Source organism: Pistacia vera, unplaced genomic scaffold (assembly GCF_008641045.1).
Source record: "Pistacia vera cultivar Batoury unplaced genomic scaffold, PisVer_v2 Contig283, whole genome shotgun sequence".
In the NCBI taxonomy this organism is placed as follows: domain Eukaryota; kingdom Viridiplantae; phylum Streptophyta; class Magnoliopsida; order Sapindales; family Anacardiaceae; genus Pistacia; species Pistacia vera.
Genome location: NW_022196094.1, coordinates 520,296 through 546,261, shown reverse-complemented (window position 1 = coordinate 546,261; position 25,966 = coordinate 520,296). Strand labels below are relative to the sequence as shown.

The following is a 25,966-nucleotide window of genomic DNA, read 5'->3' as shown; positions in this document are numbered from 1 at the left end:
GGGCTAGGTTTGGGTCATCTGTTAGGCTCTAAAAAACTAACCCGTTCAGCTTCTGAACATGGCCCAAATCAGACCCATCTGAAATATGGTGCAGCCACACAAATTACATAAAAATTCAATCTAAAAAGATGAAATCAAATTGATGAACTCCAGCTTCATGATAAAATTTATCAAAACAATATTTAAATAAATGAATAGACAATACAAAGCTCTTTGATGAGAAAAGAAAGATGGATGATTGAAATAAATAGTTAATTTAAAGTTCATCTAATGAATGTCAAGCCAATAGCAATGACAATTATCATGAAGGGAAGTCCAAATTTGTGATGGTTCCAAAAGGTTAAAGTGTAGCCAATAGGAACAACTTGGTGAGCCTGCTTGCAAACTACCAAGTTGGCAACTGATCCTAATAGTGACAGGTTCCCGGCCACCGTGCTCACCCATGCCAAAAATAGCCATGCTTTTCTCTCACTGCCCCAAGAAATCATGGCTGCAACCGTTGCCATCCGGTGTCCCAACAAGAGAATTGAGGACACTGCAAACATATTCACTTTAATACATGATACAATTGTTGGGATTCATGCATTTTGGACATGGAAATGGTGTAAAATGGATGAACAAGATGATGGATGCAAGATAGAACACAAACATAACACATAAGCCCAAAAAATTTCAAGGTAAGGATGGAATATACCTACTCCTTTGCTATTTGTAAAATAAACGTAATGATATTCACACTCATTCATAGCTTAAAAGGATACATATTATATAACTTGTTGTGTTCTAAACTAGGCAGGTGATCAATCTAAATTAGGATAGAAGTGATCCCTATAATCAAGGATTTTAATGTGATCCTTATCATCTAGGAAGTTATATACATCTGTAACACTCCCTCTCAAGTGGAGTATAGATATCAATATACCCAGCTTGTTACAAAGATAATCAACTCGAATCCAATTAGAGCCTTTGTGAAGATATCTCCCAATTGTTCTCCAGTCTTCACATACCCAGTGGAAATCAGACCTTGTTGTAGTTTCTTACGGACGAAATGGCACATCAGTCTCAATGTGTTTTGTTCGTTCATGGAACACTGGATTAGATGCAATATGAAGAGGCTTGGTTATCACACCATAATTTCGCTGGTACTGAAGTTTCAAGGCCTATTTCAGTCAGGAACTGAATATCCACATTATTTACAACTAGTTTGTGCCATAGCCCTATATTTCGACTCTGCACTTGATCGTGACACAACTTCTGCTTCTGCTCTTCCATGATATTAAATTTCCTCCGACAAAGAACAATAGCCTGATGTGGATCTTCTATCTACCTTGGAACCTGCCAATCTGCATTTGAGAACATTCAATATGAGAGTGACTATGATTGGCATATATATATACCGTGTCTAAGGGCTCTTTTCAAAAACAAAAGATCTGCCTCACAAGCCACCCAATGATGAACTGTTGGGGAGGCCATAAACTGACTGACAACATTACTGAATATGCAATACTGGACGAGTCACCGTAAGATAGTTCAACTTCCCGACAATCTTCTATATTTCAGGATCTCCAAATAGTTCACCATCTTTCGTAAGCTGCACATTAGGAACCATCGGAACACTACATGGCTTTGCCCCCATTTTCCTGTCTCAGTTAATAAGTCGAGCACATATTTCCTCTGAGAGAGGAATATACGTGTTTGCTCCTTGTAACTTCAACCCCCAAGAAATACTTCAATATCCCTAAGTCTTTATGTGGAACTGGGTATGGAGAAAAGACTTAAGAGATGTGATGCCCACACTGTCATCCTAGTAATAACAATATCATCCACATACACAACTAGAAGAATGATGCCAGTTTCAAACCATTTGTAGAAAACAGAATGGTCGTTTTACATTTCAGCATACCAAATCTCAACAGCCTGACTAAACTTTCCAAACCAAGCATGAGACTTGTTTTAATCATACAGAGATTTGCGAAGAATAGCATATTTTCCCATACTCCCCTTGAGCAACAAACCCAGGAGGGTTGCTCCATGTATACCTCTTCCTGAAGATCGCCGTGAATAAAAGCATTCTTGATGTCAGCTGATGCAAAGGCCAATCATAAGTAGCTGCCATAGAGATAAACATCCGAATAGAGGTAAACTTAGCCACAGGGGAAAAAGTATCAGAATAATCAAATCCATAAGTTGAGTATATCCTTTAGCAACCAGACAAGCTTTTAGTTGAGCAACTGACCCATCTGGATTAACTTTAAGTGTAAAACACCATTTGCATCCAATTGCCTGTTTGCTGAAGGTAAATCTACCAATTTCAAGTACCATTGTCATCTAAGGCAATCATTTCCTCTATCATTGCATTACGCCAACCAGGTGAGAAAGTGCTTCATGAACAGTTTTAAGGATAGTAATAGAATCCAGGGAAGCAATAAAGGAACATGATGTATGTGACAAATGATAATAAGAAACACAAGAAGAAACATAATAAGTACACTGTCGTTTACCTTTTCGCAATGCAATAGGATAATCATCATTTGCAACTGGATCGGTGAGAAAAAGTTGGTGCCGGACATGAAACAGGAGGAGGTAGACGACGAGAGTAAACTTTGACAAGAGCAAGAGCAGGATCAGGATAGGAGCCGATGTAGGAAGTGTAGGAATAGTGGACAGGGTCAGAGTCAGATGCCGGTTCAGATATTGGTGCGGGGGAAGTGAAGGTATTAAACCAACAAATCATCATTATCATCTCCTTCCGACGATCTGCAAGAGAAGAGGGAAGTATGGTGTTTCTTCTAGAAAGGTAACATCAATGGAAACAAGATACTTATTAAGACTTGGACAATAACACCGATATCCTTTCTGAAGTCGAGAATAACCAAAAAAGACACATTTAATGACTTGGGATCGAATTTAGTGACTGATGGTCGAACATCCCGAACAAAGCAAGTCACAATTATCCTAGGTTCAAGAGGAAATAATGCTTTGTTAGGAAAAAGAATATTGTACGGGGTCTCACCATGAAGGACAGAAAACGGCATCGGTTAATCAAAAAATAGGCGGTGGAAACGGCATCAGCCCAGAATGGTTTAGGAACATTCATTTGGAATAATAAGGCTCTAGCAGTTTCAAGAATATGTCTGTTTTTCGTTTTGCTATTCCGTTTTGAGATGGAGATATCAACACATGAAGTTGATGGAAGAATGCATTCGGGTCATGTACTTTTGAAAATAAACTGACAGATATTCTTTTGCATATCATGCGCAATGTATGAATAGAAACATTGAATTGAGTTTTAATCTTAGTACAAAAGCACAGAAATAAGAGAAACAAATCAGAACGATTTTTCATTAAGAATAAACAAGTCATACGAGAGTAATCGTCCACAAATGTAACAAAATATCTAAAACCAGTTTTAGACAGAACTAGATAGGGACCCCAAACATCAGAGTGAACTAACTTAAAGGGAGAATTAGCTCTTTTATGACTTAGGACTAAAAACTGACACGATGATGTTTAGTAAACTAACATGACTCACACTCTATGTAGACACTTATTAAATTGAGGACACAATTCCTTCAGTGAAGGAAGAGATGGATGGCCCAAAACACTAGATAGAATAGCGACAGGTGTAGATTTTGGTCTGGCGAGAATGTATAAACCTCCAGATTCATGTCCTTTACCAATAATCTTCTTCGTCGTAAGATCTGAAACAAGCAATAACCAGGAAAGAATAAAACACACAGTTAAGAGCACGAGTAAGTTGGCTAACAGAAATCAAATTGAAAGAAAATCTGGTAAATGCAAGACATTTGACAAGGGAAGTGTGGAGTAGGGGTAACTGTGCCAGACCCAAGAACGTAGGATGGTGACCCATCTACTAAAGTCACATCGAAAGGGTTTTTGATTGGTAAGTAGCAAAGAGACTGGGATTACCTGACATGTGATCTGTTGCACCAGAGTCAATGACGAATTTGGAGGATAAGGAAAGGAGACATGTATTTGGCTTACCCGAGTCAGCCATAGCCGTGACAGGAGTAAGTGAAGCCTGTAATGATTCTTGGTACAATGAAAACTTGGCAAATTCATCTGAAAGATGAGAACTGACTGATCTGAAGTACATTGGTGGATTCAACATGGGTAGAGGGATTTTTCTATTCAGTTCTGAAGCTTTCTATAATCACGCTTCATGTGTCCTAGCTTATGGAAATAGTGACACACAATTCCTCCATATTACTATTTGACCCTCCTCCTTTGTGCCACTTCCAAATTGTGATCGCCAGATTCATAATCATTCTTTTGATTGACGAGAGCATTACTAAACTGAACCAGTGGGGTACCTTCTGTGCGAAGTACCCTACTAAAGACATCCTGCAATGACGAGATCTCTGGACTGGCTAGAAACTGAGACTTAGCAGTCTCAAATTCGGAAGGAAGACCTGCAAGAAAACTCATGACTGTCATTTGCTCCCGTTGTTTTGTTGAACTTCGACATCAGCATTGAAGGGTAACAACATGTTCAACAACTTCATAAGTCTTCTAAACTCCATAAAATAAGCTATAAGAGACTTATTGTTTCTTGCACGGGTAGAATGTCTTACACACTTCCTAAATATGAGAAACATTCCCTTTTCCAGAATACAAAAACTCCAAATAATTCATCAGTTCTTTAATAAACTCACAATAATTAATTAGGCCAAGTACCTCACGTCAATAGAGTTCTGTATTTGTAGAATCAACCGAGCATCATCCTGAAGCCATGTCTTTTTCGAATCATCCTCAGGTGGATCATCAGTCATGATCATCTTTATGAATACTCCGCAAATACAGTATAATAGTTTACGCCCATCATGGTAATTAGTTATACCAATGAACTTATGTTCTGTAATTTCGACCGTCGGTATCATTTCTATCACTGGCTTGTATTAGACATGTCTTAAACAGATGTAATCCCAATGCACACCAACAAATGGTTAAAACAAAGCAAACTAACTAAATTTCAGTGACACACCAAATCAATCAACAGTCACACCAACCAGAGGCCACAGCAAGCAAAAAAAACCATAACCAAACGAAAAAAAGTGCCGAAAGATCACAACTAAGTCCTCAGAATATCCAAACAAAGAACAGCAATGAACTAGTAAGAGATTACCTAATCCAGCACGAAAATGTGCTGTAAAAGTACCGACGAAGTAGACGAAGAGAATCGGAGGAGAAGTCAACTGTGCATTGCTCTCACGCGCCGACGCGTGTTACTGTCACCAGAGTTTCGAGTGGCGTGTGGAGCTCATGCGCGGTGATTTTGATGGTCGGAACTCAGGGTTTTGTCGATTGGAGGCTTCTGAATCTCCCTTGGTGGCGGGTGTTGAACAAATTCAACCTAAACAGGTTTTCCCAATTTGAAACACCAAACAAAATTTCCCAATTTTGAGACACAAACCCTAATTTTTTAAGGCTCTGATACCATGTAAAATAAACGTAATGAATATCACACTTTCTATTCCTAGCTTAAAAGGTACATATTTATATACACTTGTAGGTTCTAAACTAGGTAGGTGATCAATCTAAATTAGGATAGAAGTGATCCCATAATCAAGGATTTTAATGTGATCCCTATCATCTGGAAGTCATAACATCTGTAAAACTATTCAACACTTGAATCTTCTTTCTTGGAATCTTAGTCCTCAAAATGTGGTCCACACAAGTCAAGGAGAGAGAGCGAGAGAGGAGTGAGAGGAAAATGAGAGAGTGATTTTGTTTAATTGATTCAAATTGCATTAAAATTGTATAATACTTAATTTATATACCATGGGCACAAAGTGTAATTTTAATTATTTTGGGAAGGCCTCAAACAATTTTAAATTAACTTGAGAACAAACATTTATGTCAAGTCCTTGGTTTTATGGTTAATTCATAATTAGACCAAATTTTAATTCCATTAAATATTCTAACCCTTTAGAATAAAACCAATACACTTTTGCCCCCATCATGAATCCAATTCAATAATAATATTTAATAAATCATTACCCTTGGTTAGTGCTAGCTATCCATGGATAATCATTCTTCACCAATAAATTAATCGGATGCAATCGTTTACGTCCGAACATCATTAACGATTAATGATATATATTACTCTCTTCTTGAGCTTGGTTTTATGTGTGACCATTTTGGTTCATTGTGATCTAGCCATGGGCCCAATATCGGATTTCGATATGTTTTGTTAAAACTCTTTATAATCGAAACTCCCACTGATTATGGTAGTCGTTTAACAATGTTTCATAACCCCTAAACCACAATGAAGTGTAAACTTCAATAAACCTTTTCTGACCGTATGTATCATATAGTAAAATCTCTCTATCATCTAATCCCAATTAAGAATGGTTCATGGTATGTCAAAACCCTTAACTTAATCTTTAATCGAATTGTCAATCGATACAATGGAACTCGTCAACATGAAACTACTTTTCATCTGACATTCATTATACTCTGGCCAGAGATTTCCCTTTTCCAATGTTTATTGACATTCGTCTGGGAACTCGAGATTGGACTATTTTGAGTTAACGGATCCCATCTTGACAATAAATTGTACTTGCACATAAATAACATATGACCAAACAGGCTTATTACACAAGACATGACTAGTCTCGTGCTTATACTCCATATGAACCATATGCATCCTATGTTGAATTCAACCGTGATGTCTCAGGTCTAAGGATCAGTGGTACACTAGCACGATCTTACGATGCATCATTGACCATGTCCATGTGATTCATCGTAATCGGTCATTTTTTATAAATAGTTCACTAACCGTTTATCCATGCTAATGTCTTAGTGACATATCTCTTATAATCACCCACACTAATATCATCACATGATATTCAATGGAGACATTCAACATGCCTACTATGCAATGTTATTGCTCAATTAACATTACTTGTGTAGGGAATTCTTCGATGATTTGATCTTTTGAAGATCCGTGTCATCCGGATATTTCACATGCAATATTAATTATAATATAAATGAAGCAGTAAATCAACATGTGAAATAAAAACACTTTCTTTTATTCATAATACATTTACAAGATATAATGTCCTTAAACCGACAACACGATTGGTTCCTAGGGCATACACTAACAACAATTAACTTAACATTAATAATATCCACGCTCGAGGTGGGAGACGCACTCTAATCCCACTATATAAAGTGGATTAGAAATAAATTTAAGCTCCACTAATTAAGGTGATTAGACAATTAGTAATGATTGTAACTCTCGGAGTTTCACTTAGTGAGGTCGATAGAGATGTTACAAAACCTCTTGAATATAAAATGATATTTAACTAAGAAAGATCAACATGCCAGTAGGCACATTTGAGATTAGATTTGATAGGAGAATGATGACAAGGGACATGATGGAACTCTCTAGCAAACTCAAGCAATCCCGTAATACAACAATCAAATATGACAAAAAAAGAAAAAAAAAAAAGAAAAAAAAAAGAATAAAGCTCAACGTAATTATGGATCAACTTAATATTGTATTAATGGAATGAGAATAACAATATTTAGAACAATTCTTAATGACAATGAATAAGAAAAGCAACAGATAGTCCCAACAATTCGAGGAGCTGGGGGCCTCCTTTAATGACTATTGATAATTCTCTAAATCTGCCTAAACTTGCACCTCTCTTTTATATTGATCCTTTAATTGAATTATTCCCACTCTAACTAATTGATTTTTCACACACCATGAGCCTCAAACCATCCTCCACCAACGTATGCCTTGTCCTCAAGGTGGAATTGAGGGAATTGAAGCTTAATGGAGTTGGACACTCCCATGTGGCTTCAAATGGGGTTAATTCTTTCCATTTAATAAGGACTTCTTGAGAGCCATCCACCAATGTGCAGACTGCCAATACTGATTGCACTTGTAGCTCCATGTCCTTAGTGAGGAAAGGATGGAAGGGGTTGGATGGGAACCAAGCTATGTAGGCTACACTTAAGCTGCGATACATGAAATACAAGATGCATCTTGGCTGTTAGAGGGAGCTCCAATTTGTAGGCGACCTGCCCAATCTTTTCTAAAATGGGAAATGGTCCATAGAAGCGTGGGCTCAACTTCTTATTGAGTTTAGAGGCCAAGGATTTGAAGCGGTATGGTTGAAGCTTTAAAAACACCTGGTCCCTTGGCTGAAAGGTGACATCCCTACGGTGGACATCGATGTGTGTCTTCATATGGCCCTAGGCGACACTTAAGTTATGTTTCAACTCATCCAAAATGGAGTTACGCTTGGCCATTTGCTGGTTCACTTCTTTGACCAAGGATGGACAGTTGGTGAAGCATAGAAGAGTGGGTGGATCGCGGCCATAAAGTACTTTAAAGGGTGTCATTTTGGCTGCACTATGGAATGTAGAGTTATTCCAAAATTCTGCCTAAGCCAACCATCGTGGCCATTGTTTAGGTTGGTTACTACAAAAGCAGTAAAGATAAGTTTCTAAACATTGGTTGACGACCTCCATTTGTCTGTCGGTTTGAGGGTGATACGCTGAACTGAATCTCAATTTGGTACCCGCTACGTTAAACAATTCTTGCCAAAATTGATTGATGAACACTCTATCTCTGTCAGATACAATTGACTTTGGGAAGCCATGGAGTTTTACAATTTCAGAAACAAAGAGAGCAGCCACATCTTTGGTCGTGTAGGGATGACATACGGGAAGGAAATTACTATATTTGGTTAATCTGTCCACTACCATCAATATCGTGTCCTGACCTTTGGCTTTGGGCAACCCTCCAATAAAATCCATACTAATGTCCTCAAACACCTGGGTGGGAATGGGTAAAGGTTGTAGAAACCCTAGTGGTTAAAGGGCTGATTGCTTATTCAACTGATAGACTGAGCACTTCTGCGCATAAGCTTGAACATCCCTCTTAATTCCCTCCCAAAATACTAGGTTTGTCACCTGCTTATATGTTCTAAAAAACCTAGAGTGTCCTCCTGTTGGACTACAATGAAATTCATCCAACAACCTAGGAATAAACTTAGAGGATTTTGGTAATACTAACTTGTTTTTGTAGAGGAGATAGCCACAACGAAGACTATAGTTTGGGCGGCTATTAGGATCAAACAGCAGGTCTTGGATGATAGTATGGAGCTTTGCATCTGGTTGTGCTTCAACCGCAATATCATCAAAATCTGAGAATGTAACAATAGATACAACAACTAACTCAATGTCTTCTCTTTGGGATAAGGCATCGGCCACTTGATTGGAGCTACCCAGTTGGTAAATGATTTCAAAAAAGTAGCCTAGGAGTTTGGAAAACCATTTTTGCTGCTCAAGTGTCTTCACCCTCTAATCTATCAAAAATTGCAAACTTCGCTAGTCCGTTTTGATAATGAATTTATGCCCGATAAGGTAGTGGCTCCATTTGTGAATAGCGAACACGATGGCCATTAGTTTCCTTTCATATACTAACTTTTGTCTTGACTGGCTGGAAATTGCTTTACTAAGGAAAGCTATTGGACGCTTGTTTTGAACTAATACAACTCCTAATCCTTGCCTCGATGCGTCCGTGTGGACCTCAAAAGCTAAAATTTGGGACAGCCAAGACAGGAACTGATGTCATGGCAGCTTTCAGTTTTTCAAAAGCTTGTTGAGCCTAGTCACTCCATTCAAAGGCATCATTTCAAAGCAATTGAGTCAATGGCTGAGCGATTAACCCATAATCTTTAACAAATCTTCTATAGTAGCATGTCAACCCCAAGAAACCCCTCAAACTTTTGATGGTATGTGGAACAGGCCATGATAACATTTATTCAAACTTTGCGGGATCGACCTCTACTCCATCAAAGGAAATAAGATGACCTAAGTACTCTAACTTCTACTATGCAAAGAGACATTTTTTGTGGTTGATTACTAGCTCATTTTCAGTAAGGATTTGGAAGGCATATTTCAAGTGATCGAGATGAGTTTCTAGGTTAAGGTTGTAGATTAAGACGTCGTCAAAAAACACTAATACAAATTTCCACAAAACTGGTATGAATATTGTATTCATCAAGCCTTGGAAGGTGGAGGGGGCATTTGTCAACCTGAAGGGGATGACCAAGAACTCATAATGCCCCTCATGAGTCCCCAATGCGATTTTCGACACATTTTCTTCTCTCACTCGGATTTGGTGATAACCAGATTTCAAATCCAGTTTAGAAAATACAGTTGCAACCGTTAACTCATCCAGCAGCTCATCCATGGAAAGGGGTAGGAAACTTGTCAGGTATGGTAATGTTGTTGAGGGTACGATAATTGACACAAAAGCGTTAGTTGTCATCTTTTTTCTTAACCAATAACACCAGACTAGCGAAAGGACTAATACTCGGTTGGATTATTCCTGCCACCATCATTTCTCCCACCAATGTAAGGTCATAGGTTAGGGGTTTTGGATTGGTCTTGGAGGATTATGGCATGATCAATAGGCTTTTTCGGAGGTAATTTGTTCGGTTGTTCAAACACATGGTGAAACTTCTTTATTATGGCAGTAACCCCAGGTTCTATTGGTTCAGTCTTCTCTTTTCCCTTACTCTCGATAGAACAAAATTTGACCACATACCTCGGTCCTTCACTCCGTAGTGTCTTGAGCATTGCTTTAAGTGAGACTATAGTCTTGACTAGGGAGTGATCACCTTGCAACATTTTTCTTTCCGTTATTGTCAAAAGCCATGGTCAAGTTTTTCCAATTAGAGCACACATCCCCCAGAGTGCTCAACCATGATATACTCAACACCACATCTGCTCCCCCTAGATTAAATGGGAAAAATTCCTGCTTCAACTCAACCTCCTAGATCTTCATACTCACATTCCTACAAATTCTTTCTCCTCTAACTGTGAATCTATTTCCTACCATAACCCCAAACTGCTTTCCTTTCTCAATTTCCAGACTTAACTTTTGCACTAATTCTTTCGAAATAAAGTTGTGGGATGCCCCACTATCCACCAAAACAATTACCTTCTCAATTTCGATCAATCATATAAGCTACAGAGTCTTATCAGTGGTCATTCCTACAATAGAGTTCATTGACAATGCTAAGGGATTACCTGCCATGGTGACTTTGTTGTCAGTTTCAGGGTTGGACTCCTCATTCTCTAATGCTTCCTCATTAGTTACCAACAAAATCTGCAATGCCCTGCCTTTACATCTATGATTGGGACTATTTTCGTCTTCTAAGACAAAGCTCTCAATCCTTCTTGTTTTGTATTTTGGCGTCAATCATGCACCGGAATCCTTCTCCTCTAAAGCCTGGCGTGGACGTCTTCGTTGATCTCTCTTTACGTTCGCCAAATTTGTTTGGGGTGAGACTTTGCTCGAAATCTGGAGTGTGTGACAAGGGGCTCCACGAATTTGGGCGTCATGGATTTGGGTTGGGAGTGACTCGAGTGTACTGCTCCACTTTAGTGTTTTGGGCCCTAAAAAAATTGGATATGCTCCTCTCCAATACCCAATTTTTCTCCTCCACTCAATGGGCCTGGCCAATTAGTGCAAAAAGTGTGGTGGGTTGGGCCAAACGTAGTTTGACCCTAATCTCCTCTTTAAGCCCATTAAGAAACACTCCCATCAAAAGTTGTTCTCCTACCTCACGCAAAGGTGCAGAATGTGCCTCTAAGCTCTCCCTATACTCTATAACTGTTCTCGTTTGTTTTAGTGCTACCAGTGCTTCATATGCCAAATCTTTGAAGGATGGTCGGAACCTCACAATCACAGCAACCTTAAAAGCTTCCCACGAACTGATTGGCACTCTTGATTCAACCCACTGATAGCAATTCAGTGCATGTCCCTCCATATAAACCACGACAACTTCCACTTTCTCTTCTTCCTCATAATGATTGATTGTAAAGAAATGATCTGCTCTGAAAGTCCACCCATAAGGGTCTTCTCCATTGAACATCGGTAACTCCAATTTCTTACTTTTCCTTTCATCCTTAGAACTCTCTATTTCTTTAGTTTGATCAACAATGTCGCTGTCGTTGCTGTTTGAATTCTCACTTTGAGTTGTTTTGCCCTTATCACGACTAGTACTAGCCTCATTTTCTCCTTCATCCTCATCCATTCTCGAAGCTCAAGGAGATATCCTTTGATACTTCCCAGCTCTTCCTTCACACTCCCCATATCCTTCTCCACTCTACCCATCTCCTTCTCTAATCCCTTAACCTTCTATTCCATTCTTGATTTAGTCATTACCCACACAAGGCTCTTATATCAATTTGATGGAACTCTCTAGCAAACTCAAGCAATCCTGCAATACAACAGGTACATATGGCAGAAAAAAAAGAATAATAGAGCTCAATGTAATTTTGGATCAACTCAATATTGTATTAATGGAATGAGAATAACAATATTTAGAATAATTCTTAATGACAATGAATAAGAAAAGCAACAGATAGCCCTAGCAATTCGAGGAGTTGTGGGCCTCCTTTAATGACTATTGATAATTCTCTGAATCTGCCTAAACTTGCACCTCTCTTTTATACAGATCCTTTAACTGAATTATTCCCTCTCTAACTAATTGATTCTTCACACACCACAAGCCTCAAACCATCCTCCACTGACGCATGCACTCTTACACCTGTTTACCCTTATGCCCTTTGTATTGGTACACCTTCTTGATGGGAGGTCTATCAAGACATAACTGCCACTCCAAAAGCACTTTCAATGTTTGTGTATTGGTCCACAGAGTCCCATAGAAGGCTTGGAATTCTTGTTTTGTCAAAGCCCTCTACTGTGATAAACATTTCGCAAAAGAAAACTAAAAGGGAATATGACACCTAGTTGATCCAAGGACAAAAAAAAAAAAAAAAAAAAAAAAAAAAAAAAAAAAAAAAAAAAACACAGAAGATTGTGAGGTTTCCAACTCCAATTATTAGATATGGGTGGGACACCCATGATGGGACCCCCCCAAAGTATGTTGCAAGTGGAAATTGCCAGAGGCAATTGCCAAGGCAACCGCCGCCCATATATAAGAGAATAAATTCTTTTTAGAACGGTTCTTCAATCTCCCTAAAATTTATTAAAGAAAAACACATACGGTGGTTTTCTCTCAAGATACAATTTTTGCTTCAGAGTTAAGGAGAAAAGGTATTTATGCTGTGAACTTCATTGTCATTCTTTTAAGTAAAATGTGATTGCAATGGGTGACTACTAACATGATCTTGGGATTAATTAGAATATTTGTTATTCTGAGTTTCTCCAACAATGGTATCAAAGCCGTGGTTTTACATCTTTTTAATTTCATACTATTGTGTTAAAACATTCTGCATGTTACTTAAATTTAGTTCTGAAATTTCGTTTTTCATGCTTGTAGAGTTGCCTTTCTAGTAATAATAATTAGATTATTAGATTCCTTATGAAATTATGAAGCAAATGGCTTTTGAATCACAAAAAACGAAGTTAAAATGGCTTAGGTTTGCTTCTTTAAATATTCGGGTTAGTATGGGTTGTTTTTCGGGTCGGGTACCAAGTTGCAGACCCAGGTAGAGGTGGAAGATTACCATATTGACCGACAAGTCATTTTAATTTCAACCTTAGAAATGACTTGTCAATTGTTTTTACTAATTTTTTAATAAATAAATAAAAAAACACAAAAAGAAGGCACCGTGACTTGATCTCAGCCTTTTCAAGGCAATAATCGACCTTAAACCATTTGAGCAATTTTTTGGATTATAGTATAATTTCTAACACATTTTTTTTTTTTAATTTTTAAGTCTACTGCATTTTCTTTATACCATAAGTTAAAAAAAAAGATGGTTGCTGAGTCTTTAGGTGGAAGGCAAATACACTTAACCACTGGGCTACAATTTGCTTTGTGTTAGTCATTCTTGCAAATCGACTATATTTGAGCCCAAACCCAACCCAAAACAAAATAAAGCCATGTTGACCCAAGTATCCGACCCATATGACTAAACGAGTTAGTCAAACCCAGCAAATGGTCAATCGGATCAACCGACCCGATCAACACCCAACCCATATGACTAAACGAGTTAGTCAAACCCGATTAATGGTCAATCGACCCAGTCAACTCCCAACTCGTAAGGTCAAACGAGTAGTCAAACAAAGTCAACAGGTCAAACAAGGTCAAATTGACCCGATCAAAGCTAATACAGGTCAAACCGACCCGAAGTTTAGGTGATGCACATGACAGGTGCGTGGCAACTTTTGCCGACACGTGGAAGCGCGTGGAGGCTTATGGGTGGCTATTGAAGGCACGTGGGGTATTCTAAAATTGTCATTTCCTTTTTCTTTAAAGAATAAAATGCATACTTGGTATGATATTGCAAGTGTATTTTAGTTATTGAGCCATAAACACGTATATATTATTTATCAAATATAATCAACCTTTATTTGATAAATGAATAGAATTTTTTTTGTATTTGTTACAGAAAAATGTTACGTTATAGACGTGCAATGGTTGCTAGAACACCCGCTCAAAAGGAAAGGGTTATGAGCATGATTAGAACTCTACAAACTCTCACCTTAATATTAAGAGACATAGAGGATGAGTTGGTGCAACTCGTAAATCAATTCATTCATGTGAATGAAAAGATTCAGGAAATTGTTTGGAAAGTGGATTAAAGAAAGATGAGTTGAAATACAAAGTCCTTAGAGAGACTCTTAGTTACCCTAGTCTCGTTGGTCTCCTTGATCTGGTTTGGAACAAGCTAAAAGTTCAAAACCTTAAAGATGACAATAAAGATTATAGACATTTAGTCAACAATTACATCAAGGAGTACATAGATTAGGGTGCTAGAAAGACGGTTGGTGCATCTATTGGAGTCTCCACTCGTAAAGGACATTAGAAGACACTGGGAGTTCCCTTGCCTAGGGTTACTTACAAGTTAGATAGAGACCTTAGGATAAGGCTTATCAGATCTTCCCAATTTATGGGATGTGGCAGTACACTTAGTTTTTTTAGACAATTGTTTGTTTTAATGTCATTACATGTTGAATTCTATTTACATAATGGAATCAGTTTTATTTATTTATTTATTTTTCATTAAAATTTAAATTTTTTTATGTGAATTTATGTTGAATTATACTTATATGATTATGTCTTAATATTTTTTTAGAATTGCAATTAATTATATCTATGATAATTGGAGATTATAATTTTGGATGATGATTGTTGACATATTTAACTTTTGATTCTAAATCTAATATACAATTATTATTAATATAATTAATTAAATATATGTATGTTCCGAGCATTGAATAATATGCATTATCCAATGTGTAATTTTTTAGAAATGGCATTTGCATCTAAGAACATTGTCGCCATACTTAATAAAGGAGAAAAATTTAACGGCTAAAATTATGAGATATGGAGCATGAAAATCCAATATGTCTTGGGAGAACAGGAGGTTCTTAAAGCTCTTACCACGACCATGGAAGAGTCTGAAGAAGGAGCCACGACTCAACATAGAAGAGACCGTGCAGCTTATGACATGTGAAAGAAGAAGAATTTCACTACTCGCATCACTTTGTTGAGCAGCATAGACAATGATCTCATGCAAAAGTACCAAGATTACAAATTAGCAAAGGAATGTGGTCCGGCCTTGCTACAAAGTTTGGAGGTATGTCCATTACCAAACTCTGGTCACTTACAATCAAGTTTGACACATATAAGAAAAAATCTGAACATTCTATGAGAGTACACTTAAGGCACTTGTCAAACATGATTAGTGAGTTATGAGATGCAGGTCATGGCTTAACTGATGAACAATATGTTCAAACTGTCATAAGATCATTGCCTAAAAATTGGGAACACATGAAGATACACCTTACGCACAATGAGGGCATCAAAAATTTAGAAGATGTCACACAACATTTGGAACTGGAAGAAGATCGTCTTAATGCAAGCAAGGCAGATACTGATGTGTATATGACTGGTTCCAATTCACATGGTAGGAAAGGATTTAAGTGTAAATTCCAAGGTGGATCTCAAAGAAAAGGCAATACTGATAAGGCTCAAGGGAAGAAAAGAAAGTTTTATAAACATGGAAAAGGAAAACAACCTGCCAGGAAAAAAAATATGGTAAAGGTGAAATTCTATAACTGTGGCAATAAGGGACATTTTGCTCGCAATTGTAGTGAGCCGAAGAAGGTAAATTACTTATTTGCACAAGTAAGTTCTATAAATGTTTCCAGTTTCGTTTTTCTAACTAAATCTCATCCTTTGTGGACTATAGATTCAGCAGCACTAGACCACATAGTGAAAGACATGAGTGCTTTCGTGGAGTTTCAATGAATACCACGGGAAACAAAATAGATATATGTAGGTAACAATTCAAAAGTGGAAGTTAAAGGGATCGGCACATGCAAATTGATCATGCGTGGAGGTCGAATCCTATACCTACATGACGTGTTATATGCACATGATATTTATCGAAATTTGATTTCCGTGTTAGAACTTATTAAACTAGGTTTTAAACTAAACTTTTCTGGTACTGGTGTCCATTTATTTTTGGACACAACATACTATGGTTGTGGTTATATTTTTGATGGTTTTATCATACTTGACATTGCTCATAATTATAGTAATGCTTGTTTTTCCTTCATTACATTTTTCAATAATGATGATGTGAACGTATAGCATGCACAACTTGGCCATATTGGCCAACAATGAATGAATATACTAGTAAGAGAAGGCTTGTTAGAAATCTTAACAAAAGTAGACTTGACTACTTGTGAACATTGCCTAGCTAGAAAAACAGCAAGAAAACCATTTGGAAAAGCGATAAGAGTTGAAGTTCCATTGCAACTAATTCATTCTGACATATGTGGTCCAATGAATGTGAGGGCTAGACATGGGGCTGTTTATTTCATCACATTTATAGATGATTTCACTCGATATGTTGTTTTTTTTTTTTTAAAAAAAAAAAGCTGAAGCTTTAGAATGCTTTAAGAAGTTTAAAAACTTAGTTGAGAATCAATTAGATAAAAAGATAAAAGTTCTACGAACTGATCGAGGTCGTGAATATTTATCTGATCAGTTCAGAAATTTTTGTGATGAAATGGGAATAGAACGTCAATTAACTATTCCAAGAACTCCACAACAAAATGGTGTTGCAGAACGAAGAAATAGAACCCTACTTGAGATGGTGAGGTCTATGATGGCACAAGCAAACTTGTCAATCACCTTTTGGGGTGATGCCTTATTGATTGCCATGTATATCCTCAATCGATTACCCTCCAAATCTGTTACTACTACACCATATGAGTTATGGACAAATCAGAAACCCGATTTGAGTCTCTTGAAGCCATAGGGATGTGTTGCCTATGTTCATGATCCTTCCCATAAATATGGAAAATTAGGTCTAAGGGGGGAAGAAATGTATCTTCATAAGACACTCAAAACATTCAAAGGGATACGTCTTCATAGGAAAAGAAGAAAGTGGTAACATCACTGAGTTTGAATCACGAGATGTCATGTTCTTAGAAACTGATTTTCCTAAGAAGGGCGAGATAGGTCAAGACTTGTTTCTATATGAAACACAAGACCAAGGCAATTCCGCTATCGAAAACCAGTTAGTTATACTACATCATAGTGGGAGCGATATGGAAGTTGATGAATTAGTTTCAGATCCTCCATCATTCCCCATTGACGATCCGAATATGATAGCTGGTCCAAGTGGGAGTAACACCAATCAATCTCCAATACGTCAATCAAACAGGAAACAAGTTCCACGTCGACGACTTGAGATTGAAAGGGGAATTTTTCTAATTACTCCACAAGATGAAGAAGAGCCAAGGAATGTAAATGAGGCTCTCAATTACCCTTCTAAGGAAAAATGGATGAAAGCAATGGAAGAAGAAATTGAGTCTATGAAATCAAACAAAGTATGGGAATTGGTTGATTTACCAAAAGGATGTAAAGCCATTAAGAACAAATGGGTCCTCAAAATCAAGCGTAAAGCTGATGGCAGCATTGAAAGATACAAAGCTCGCTTAGTCGCAAAGGGGTATACACAACAAGAAGGAATAGAATATGAAGAAACTTTTTCGCCTGTTGTGCTGTTTACCTCAATTCGACTCATTCTAGCTATAGTTGCTAGCATGGATCTTGAATTGCATCAAATGGATGTAAAGACTGGTTTTCTCAATGGAGAATTACAAGAAGAAATCTATATGGAACAACCAATAGGTTTTATTAGAGAATGTCAATAACACAAAGTGTGTTGACTTTTAAAGTCAATCTATGACCTCAAGTAATCCTCAAGACAGTGGTATATTCGATTTCACAATGCGATAATGTCATATGATTTAAAAATGATTTATGAAGATCACTGAGTATATACAAAGAGATCCAATAACAAATTTGTTATATTATCATTATATGCTGATGATATACTTATAGCTGGAAATGATAAGAGATTTGTCAATGAAATCAAAGGATGGTTATCATTTCATTTTGAGATGAAAGATATAGGTGAAGCTGTATATATTCTTGGAGTCAAGATTTCAAGAGATCGCTCAAGAAAATTAATATCTCTTTCACTAGAACCATACATTAAGAAAATTCTTGAACGATTTCATATGCAAGATTGTAAACCCATAGACAACCTTATCGTGAAAGGCAAGACTTTGAGTCATAAATTGTGTCTGAATACTCCACAAGAAAAGGAACAAATGAAGAATGTTCCTTATACAAGTGTTATTGGAAGTCTCATGTATGCCATGATGTGCACAAGAACCGACATCTGTTATGTCGCTGGGTTGGTAAGTAGATATCAGTCCGACCCAGGATAAGCACATTGGAAAGCAGTGAAGAGAATCTTAAGATATCTAAAAGGAACAGCTGATTACTCATTATGTTATCAAGGAAATGATTTACACTTGAGAGGCTACATCGATGCTAATTGGGGAGGAGATTTAGATGAAAGGAAATCTACTTTCGGATATGTTTTCTTACTAAATGGCGGGGCTATATCTTGGAGCAGAAAGAAACAATCATGTATAGCCTTTTCTACAATGGAGACTGAATTTGTAGCATTTTCAGCTGTATTGCAAGAAGCCGTTTGGTTAAGACGGTTCATGAATCATATGAGAATAATTAATAATGCTATTGAACCAGTGAGAGTAAACTGTGACAGTCTAGCAGCAATAGCATACACTAAGGATCCCTAATATCATGGTAAAACAAAACACATAGATATCAAATAAATTTTGTGCGAGACTTGGTGGCACAAAAGGAGGTGAACATGAAGTACATATCTACGCATGACATGGTTGCAGATCCATTTACAAAGCCTATACCAAGAGATACTTTCAATAGACATGTTAGATCTCTAGGCTTACGTAGATGTTGAATGTACTCATACTTTGAGAATTCCCAAAATGTTCACGTTTATCTTATGAATAATAAATAACAATACTGTCAATGCTCAATTTCGTTTATTATGAAACATACATGAAGAAGTATATATATTATATATTTGTTATGTAAATATATACATTTATCTTGAAAAGCATATCGGACAGTTAAAAGATTGGCCTTCTCACACAGGCAATCGCCTCCATTACTTTGTAGGAATGGAGATGAGACAATTTTAAACTTGTTATCTATGTGATAATAGAGAGTCAAGCTTAAAATATTTAACGTCGCCTAAAATAGAATTAAAATAATGTTATAATGAAATATGACCATAAATGATAAATGATCACTTTATCTGTCTAATTACCAGATAAGAGTTCTGATGAATTAAAAGTATGTAAAATGAATTCAAGTTAGACACTAGGTATGTCTGAACTAAAATCTGTGCGACATTTACAAGAAAAGAGACATGCACTCCATAGGAAATGAGGAAATGATGTAGCATGTGATTCATATACCACATGTGCAAAATATTGACCAAGGGGGTAATGAAAGTCAAAATCTCAACTTTAACATTGTGTGAGACCTTGAGTTTTTAAGAATAAAATCTCATAGAGTACCTTTATTACTCTATTCTGTTTCTTGAAAACCTTATTTAATGATTGCTATCTTAGAGTGTTACCAAAGGATTAAGATAAATTCAATCTGCTAGGACATTTCTAGAAAAGCAAATTAAATGAAGGTTGCAAGAATTGAGAAAAGAGGAAGATTACAATTTTGAATTATCATACTATAATCATGTGTATTCATTGGTCGACCAATTATGTTTTATTTTTATGTAAAAACAAAATATAATTATGAATACAACTGATGTTTATTATAAATGAGATTGTTAGAAAAAAGATGTGATAAGTAATCTAGGGTATTGCATACAACATACAATATACAACCTAAGTTTCACAATTCGAGAAGTTATATATTTCTAACAGATATATGACTAATGTGCTCTCGACATATGCATGATCACACGACATATTTACTAAAGTATGAACCTTAAAGAAGCACATAGAAAAATAGTCTTATCATGTGTGAGTGTGAGATATTAGATATGGGTGGGACACCCATGATGGAACCCACCCAAAGTATGTTGCAAGTGGAAACTGCCTCTTGTTGCAAGTGGAAACTGCCAAATTGCCGCCCAGATATAAGAGAATAAATTCTTTTTAGAACGGTTCTTCAATCTCTCTAAAATTTATTAAAGAAAAACACACGTACGATGGTTTTCTCTCAAGATACAATTTTTGCTTCAGAGTTAAAGAGAAAATGTATTTATGCTGTGAACTTCATTGTAATTCGTTTAAGTCAAATGTGATTGCAATGAGTGACTATTAACATGATCTTAGGATTAATTAGAATATTTGTACTTGAGTTTCAATTCAAGGCATAAGAAGGAGAAAATAGCATCTCACTTTATGATTTTTACCTTGTCAAAACATGGTGCTGCGTCCTTGAAATCAAGCACCATAAGAGCAAGTGCAGCAGTAATTGTAGTCCATGACATATCTTGACCCGCAAGCAAAGCAATCAACATTCCTAAGATAATAAGATAAACACATGTTTTCCTCAACTTTCCTTTCCATCTTTCCAAAAAATTTCAATTCCTTGATTCCCAGACATCACGAGAGATCAAATGAATTTCGTGCTCATTCAAACTTCCGCGGTTATTTGTAGTTCCAACATGATCTAAGTTCCCATTCACAAAGCCTCGTTCTTGATCATTAGGGGATGTAAAATGTGACGTAGTAGAGGCGAAAACTGATAAGAATACACACTTTCATCATTCTCGACAGATAATAAATTCCAAAACATGTATAGAAGAACTAATGCATTCACAATAACTCCAGTAAGTGTTGCACTGATCATGGAGGATAGAAATTCCGTGAAAGACATTTTACTTTCTAAGCTATCACCAAATTTTGGGGGTTACCAATGGGCAGTAGCTGAAGATCCTATGTTAGCACTTGAGGCAAGAGCAAGTAAGAAGGGGAGGGGTGGGAGATTATTCTCTTGTGCAATATTTAAAACAATTTTTGTCAAAGCTACACAAGCTGTATCATTGGTGAAGAAAGCACTAGTAATGGCAGAAATTAAGCATATTCTACAAATTAGGTCCTTTGCACCGTTGATCTTCCATGTTAGCACCTTACTCAAGTGCTTAAATGCATCAGCTCTTTCAAGATATATACTCAAAACCATTGTGCCGAAGAGAAGAGCAAGGATTGACATATGAAGTGATTCGTACGCTTGTTCCGGGGACATGATTTGAAAAATTACCATAAGTGCAGCACCAAGAAGAGACCCTGCAGTTCTCCCAATTGGTAGAAATGGAACGGCGAGAAAAACTACCAGTAACCAGAATATTGTGAAGGCAAGTAAGCCTAGAATATGTACCATGGTAGAAGAAGATGCCATATTTGCTACTAAATAAGCTTAAAACTTCATCCTGATACAGTATAAAAGAGAGAACCTGGACATGGAAAAATATCAGAGCGATTAGCCTTTTTACAATGCCAGTTCTTCCATTACATTAGTAGTATAATCCAAACAACCCAGAATACAGAAACTTCATAAGATTGTTTACAATCAAATAACGCTTAAAGCAGAGAGAAAAAACTCAAAATGGCACATATAATGTGTACCTAATTAAAGCAGTGTCACTGCAAAATGAGCTTGTTTTTGCTTCAATCGTTGAAGTAAGCGCAATTGTTATTCTGCAGGACTCAAGAAACTTATTTTTTTTTTCAATACCAGATAAGCAATGGACTTAGCTGCATGCATTGTGTTCCATAAAAGTTTTGAGTGTTCTTTTATTTGAGTCATTCATTTCTGATTAGAGGTAGTGAAAAGGGGACCTTAGGATCAGGGTTGCATGATATTATGAGGCTCCATTAATACAGGAGCTTCCCTATTTAAGTCGCCGTTCTTTAAGGCACAGACTTGTTGCCAGCCCACTTGGACCAACTAAAAAGTCTTAAAATAATGCCAAATGCCTGTGTTTTTGTATTGTTCTTTATTTTACTTCTTTTCTTTACTACATCCTTGAGGATTTAATGTTTTTCATGGCTGATAGGTTTTGGAAAACATATGATTTAGGATTTTAATTTAAAGCTGTACTTTAAACCAGCTTTGTTGGAAGAATTGAATTTTGTTCTTGACAATAGAATATTACAGCAAATTTTGAAGCATAGCAGGAAGACTGCCTCAAGCAAAAAATATTTACATGAATAGATTCTACTGAAGGAGATCAGTATCATCTTAACAACATCAAACCAATTGCTGTAACTATCAGGGTTGAGGGCACTCCGAATTTGAGATGATTCCAGAAGGATAAGGTATATGCAAGGTGTGGAGCACGGCGAGCTTGCTCACATACTATCAAGTTGGCAGCTGATCCAAGTAATGAGAGGTTCCCAGCTACTGTGCTGACCCAAGCTAAAATTAGCCACGACTTCTTCTCATCGTCTGCAGAAATTGCAGCTGCAGATGCTGCTACTCGACCTCCAAGCAAGAGAACTAAGGCAATGGAGAAAATTGTTAGTACAAGCAGCCAGTCAAGTATTAGAAGGTTTAATAAAAAAATCAGTCTTGTTTTATAACAATCACGCTAACTTATGAATATACTGGACTTGCAGGAGATATCATGTAACGCTGTAAATATATGCATATAAGACCATCTAAGCAATGTTTCAGCAAAATTCTTTGAATGTGACAATGGTGAAAGAACAGAAGAAACACTACGCTCAATTTCTGTCTTTAACTAGTTGTCAGTATCCCACAAATCATGAAACCATATTGTTGACAGTTCAATGGGGGAGAGTTGTAAGATCAAATCCCAGTAGGACTTCCTTGGAGGAATTTTAGCTCTTACCAACAAAAAAAGTATCACTTTCTTTTATAAAGTACACCTTTTAGCTCCCATTAGCACCATACTTTCTCTAGACATATCTGTTACGAATCACTTAACCCAAAAGCTTAAATTGATAGGTAAGATCCAAGAATAGTATTATGCTCCTGCATGTCCTAGTTCTCATGCACAAAGGCCAGTTGTCATATGGATCAAGCCCAAACACAAACAAACGGAGCCCCAGAATACTATTGAAACTCTTAAAAATATCAGAGGCCTAGTTTAGCGGTTAGCACCTGTTATGCATATTCAACAACTCTGATAAATGCCCAAAAATTAACTATTCACAATTTTTGTGTGTGTGTGTGTGTGTGTGTGTGTGTGTGTGTACAGGATACTTCTTTTGCTATTACCATCACATAGTAGATGCTTATTTTACGTTTGTAAACCCTCCCCGACTATGTCAAGATGTGAAACCACAATTGATTTATGTATTCTGCATGTCAATTGTGCCCTGGGTCCTGCACTAGTCAGGATTTCTTTTAAGAATCTTAACCAACAATGATTATGGGTCTCAACTTTGTCAAGTAGAATGCAGCAATTTTTTAAAAGGAATCTGAGACACATTTGTGGAAGAAGAAAGATCAACATACCAGTTGGTACATTGGATGCCACATTTGACAGGACAAGAATGACAACAGCAAGAACTACTGTCCCACTAACGTGATCAATCTGTGCATAAGGCTCCATGAAATCCCAAAGAGTGCTTGGAATTCCAGTTTTGTTAAAGCCATCAATAGTGATAAACATTCCACAGCAGAAAATTAAAAGCGAATAAGACACCTGGTCAAAAGAAGAGAAAGTTTAACTTAGATTTATATACATGTTCCAACTAGCAATCAACATTCATGATCTACCAAGTAATATGCTTTCAATTTTCCGATTTCCTTTAGTACAAAAAGAAATTACTGAAGCAAGAAGCATCCTTGTTGCAGATTTTACCTTTTCCAGGCATGGTCGAGCATCTTTGAAATCGAGAACCACAAGAGCAAGTGCAGCAGCAATTGCAGTCCAGGACATGTTGAGACCCATAAGCAGAGAAATTAACATTCCTACAGTAACAAGGTAAACACATGATTTCCACAATATTTTTTTCCACCTTGTGGCCAAATTTTCCTGTCCGTCTAAGATCTGCTGTGAAAGAACATTGCTCAATCTAATTATTGATGCAACCCCCTTTGGAGAGAAAGCTTCCTCCCTTCTCTAAGAAGATCCATCAATTAACACCTCTTTTGATTCATTTGAATTTCCTGGTGTTCCGATTGCACCACTATGTACCCTGTGGATTTCATTCTTATTAGAACCAACTCGATTTCTAAGAGTATCAACATGACCTATATTGCCATTCTCATTCGGAGAACTTTGGAAATTAATAGATTCCGCTCTAGAGTTCCATTTGTGAGAATTTAAGGATGTCTCATGTGACATAGTGGCTGGTGAAAACCGATGAGAAGTCACATCCTCTTCTGCTACAACATCAGCAGTTGCATCTTCTTCATCCTTCTGCGAGGATAACAACTTCCAGTACATGAGAAGAATAATTACAGCATTCACAAAAACTCCCATAAGCATTGCAGGGAGGATTCCAATTAGAAACTTTCCAAAACTATTCTTGCTCTGAACAGCTATAACCAAGTTTTGAGGGTTACCAATGGGAGTTGCTGAAGAACCAATGTTAGCACTTGATCTTGATGCAAGAGCAATTAGGAATGGATGTGGAGGGAGATTATGTTGCCGAGCAATTTTCAATACAAACTCAGTCAAGACCACACAAGAGGTATCATTGGTGAAAAGAGCACTTGAAATGGCTGAAATCAAGCAGATTCGACAAATTAAGTCCTTCGGCCCTTTGCTTTTCCAAGAGAGCAACTTACCCAAGTATTTGAACATATCTGCTCTTTCCAGATACACACTCACAACCATTGTCCCAAAGAGAAGACCAAGTATGGGAAGATCAATTGCAGCATAGGCCTGATCAGGTGTTATGACTTGGAATAAGACCATAAGCATGGCGCCTAAGAGGGATCCTGCAGTCCTCCCTACTGGTAGAAAAGGGACAGCTGGGAAAACCGCTAACACCCAAAAGATTGCGAAGGCAATTGAGCCCAGAATCACCTTTACTAGAGATGCTATTGCCATTTTCAATCTCAGATAAGCTTTACAATCTTACTCTTACACCAAAATCCAAAGACTCAAATATTAATCTTTATATGAACTCCTTGGCTTGTACCATCATCGTTTCTTGCCGAAAAAGAAATGCAAAGCATGAACCGATGGGTGATATCATTTTTCTATGAAAATTTGATCTTCGTACTCTGCCACACAGTCAAACAGCCCTTTCAAAATTTAGTTAAGCAGTAACCAAAAAATGAACAAATGCAAATACTATGGCAATTAGGGACTCGATTGAAAACAAATAACAATTTAAAATCAAAGAGAATGATCAGTCAAGTTGCACCAAACTACAAGCAACTCCCAGTAAAAATTTCAACGCAATGAAACAGCATGAATCAATAGAAGATAAAATGAGCAGTCAAACAAAAACAACTAAAATCTAGATTCAAAAGTTACCAGTAATATTGAATCATAACAGGTAGAGTGATAAAAACAAAAAGGGGTCATATCTGAATCAAATTCAATACACAAGCAGCAAAAG

General features: G+C 37.0%; 2 pseudogenes; both read right to left on the bottom strand.

Moving 5' to 3' along the window:
* Window positions 1-263: 263 nt before the first annotated feature.
* On the bottom strand, window positions 264-21,818 carry LOC116134106 (annotated as a pseudogene).
* A 792-nt stretch (window positions 21,819-22,610) lies between these two features.
* LOC116134181 lies at window positions 22,611-25,449 on the bottom strand (annotated as a pseudogene).
* Window positions 25,450-25,966: the final 517 nt, after the last annotated feature.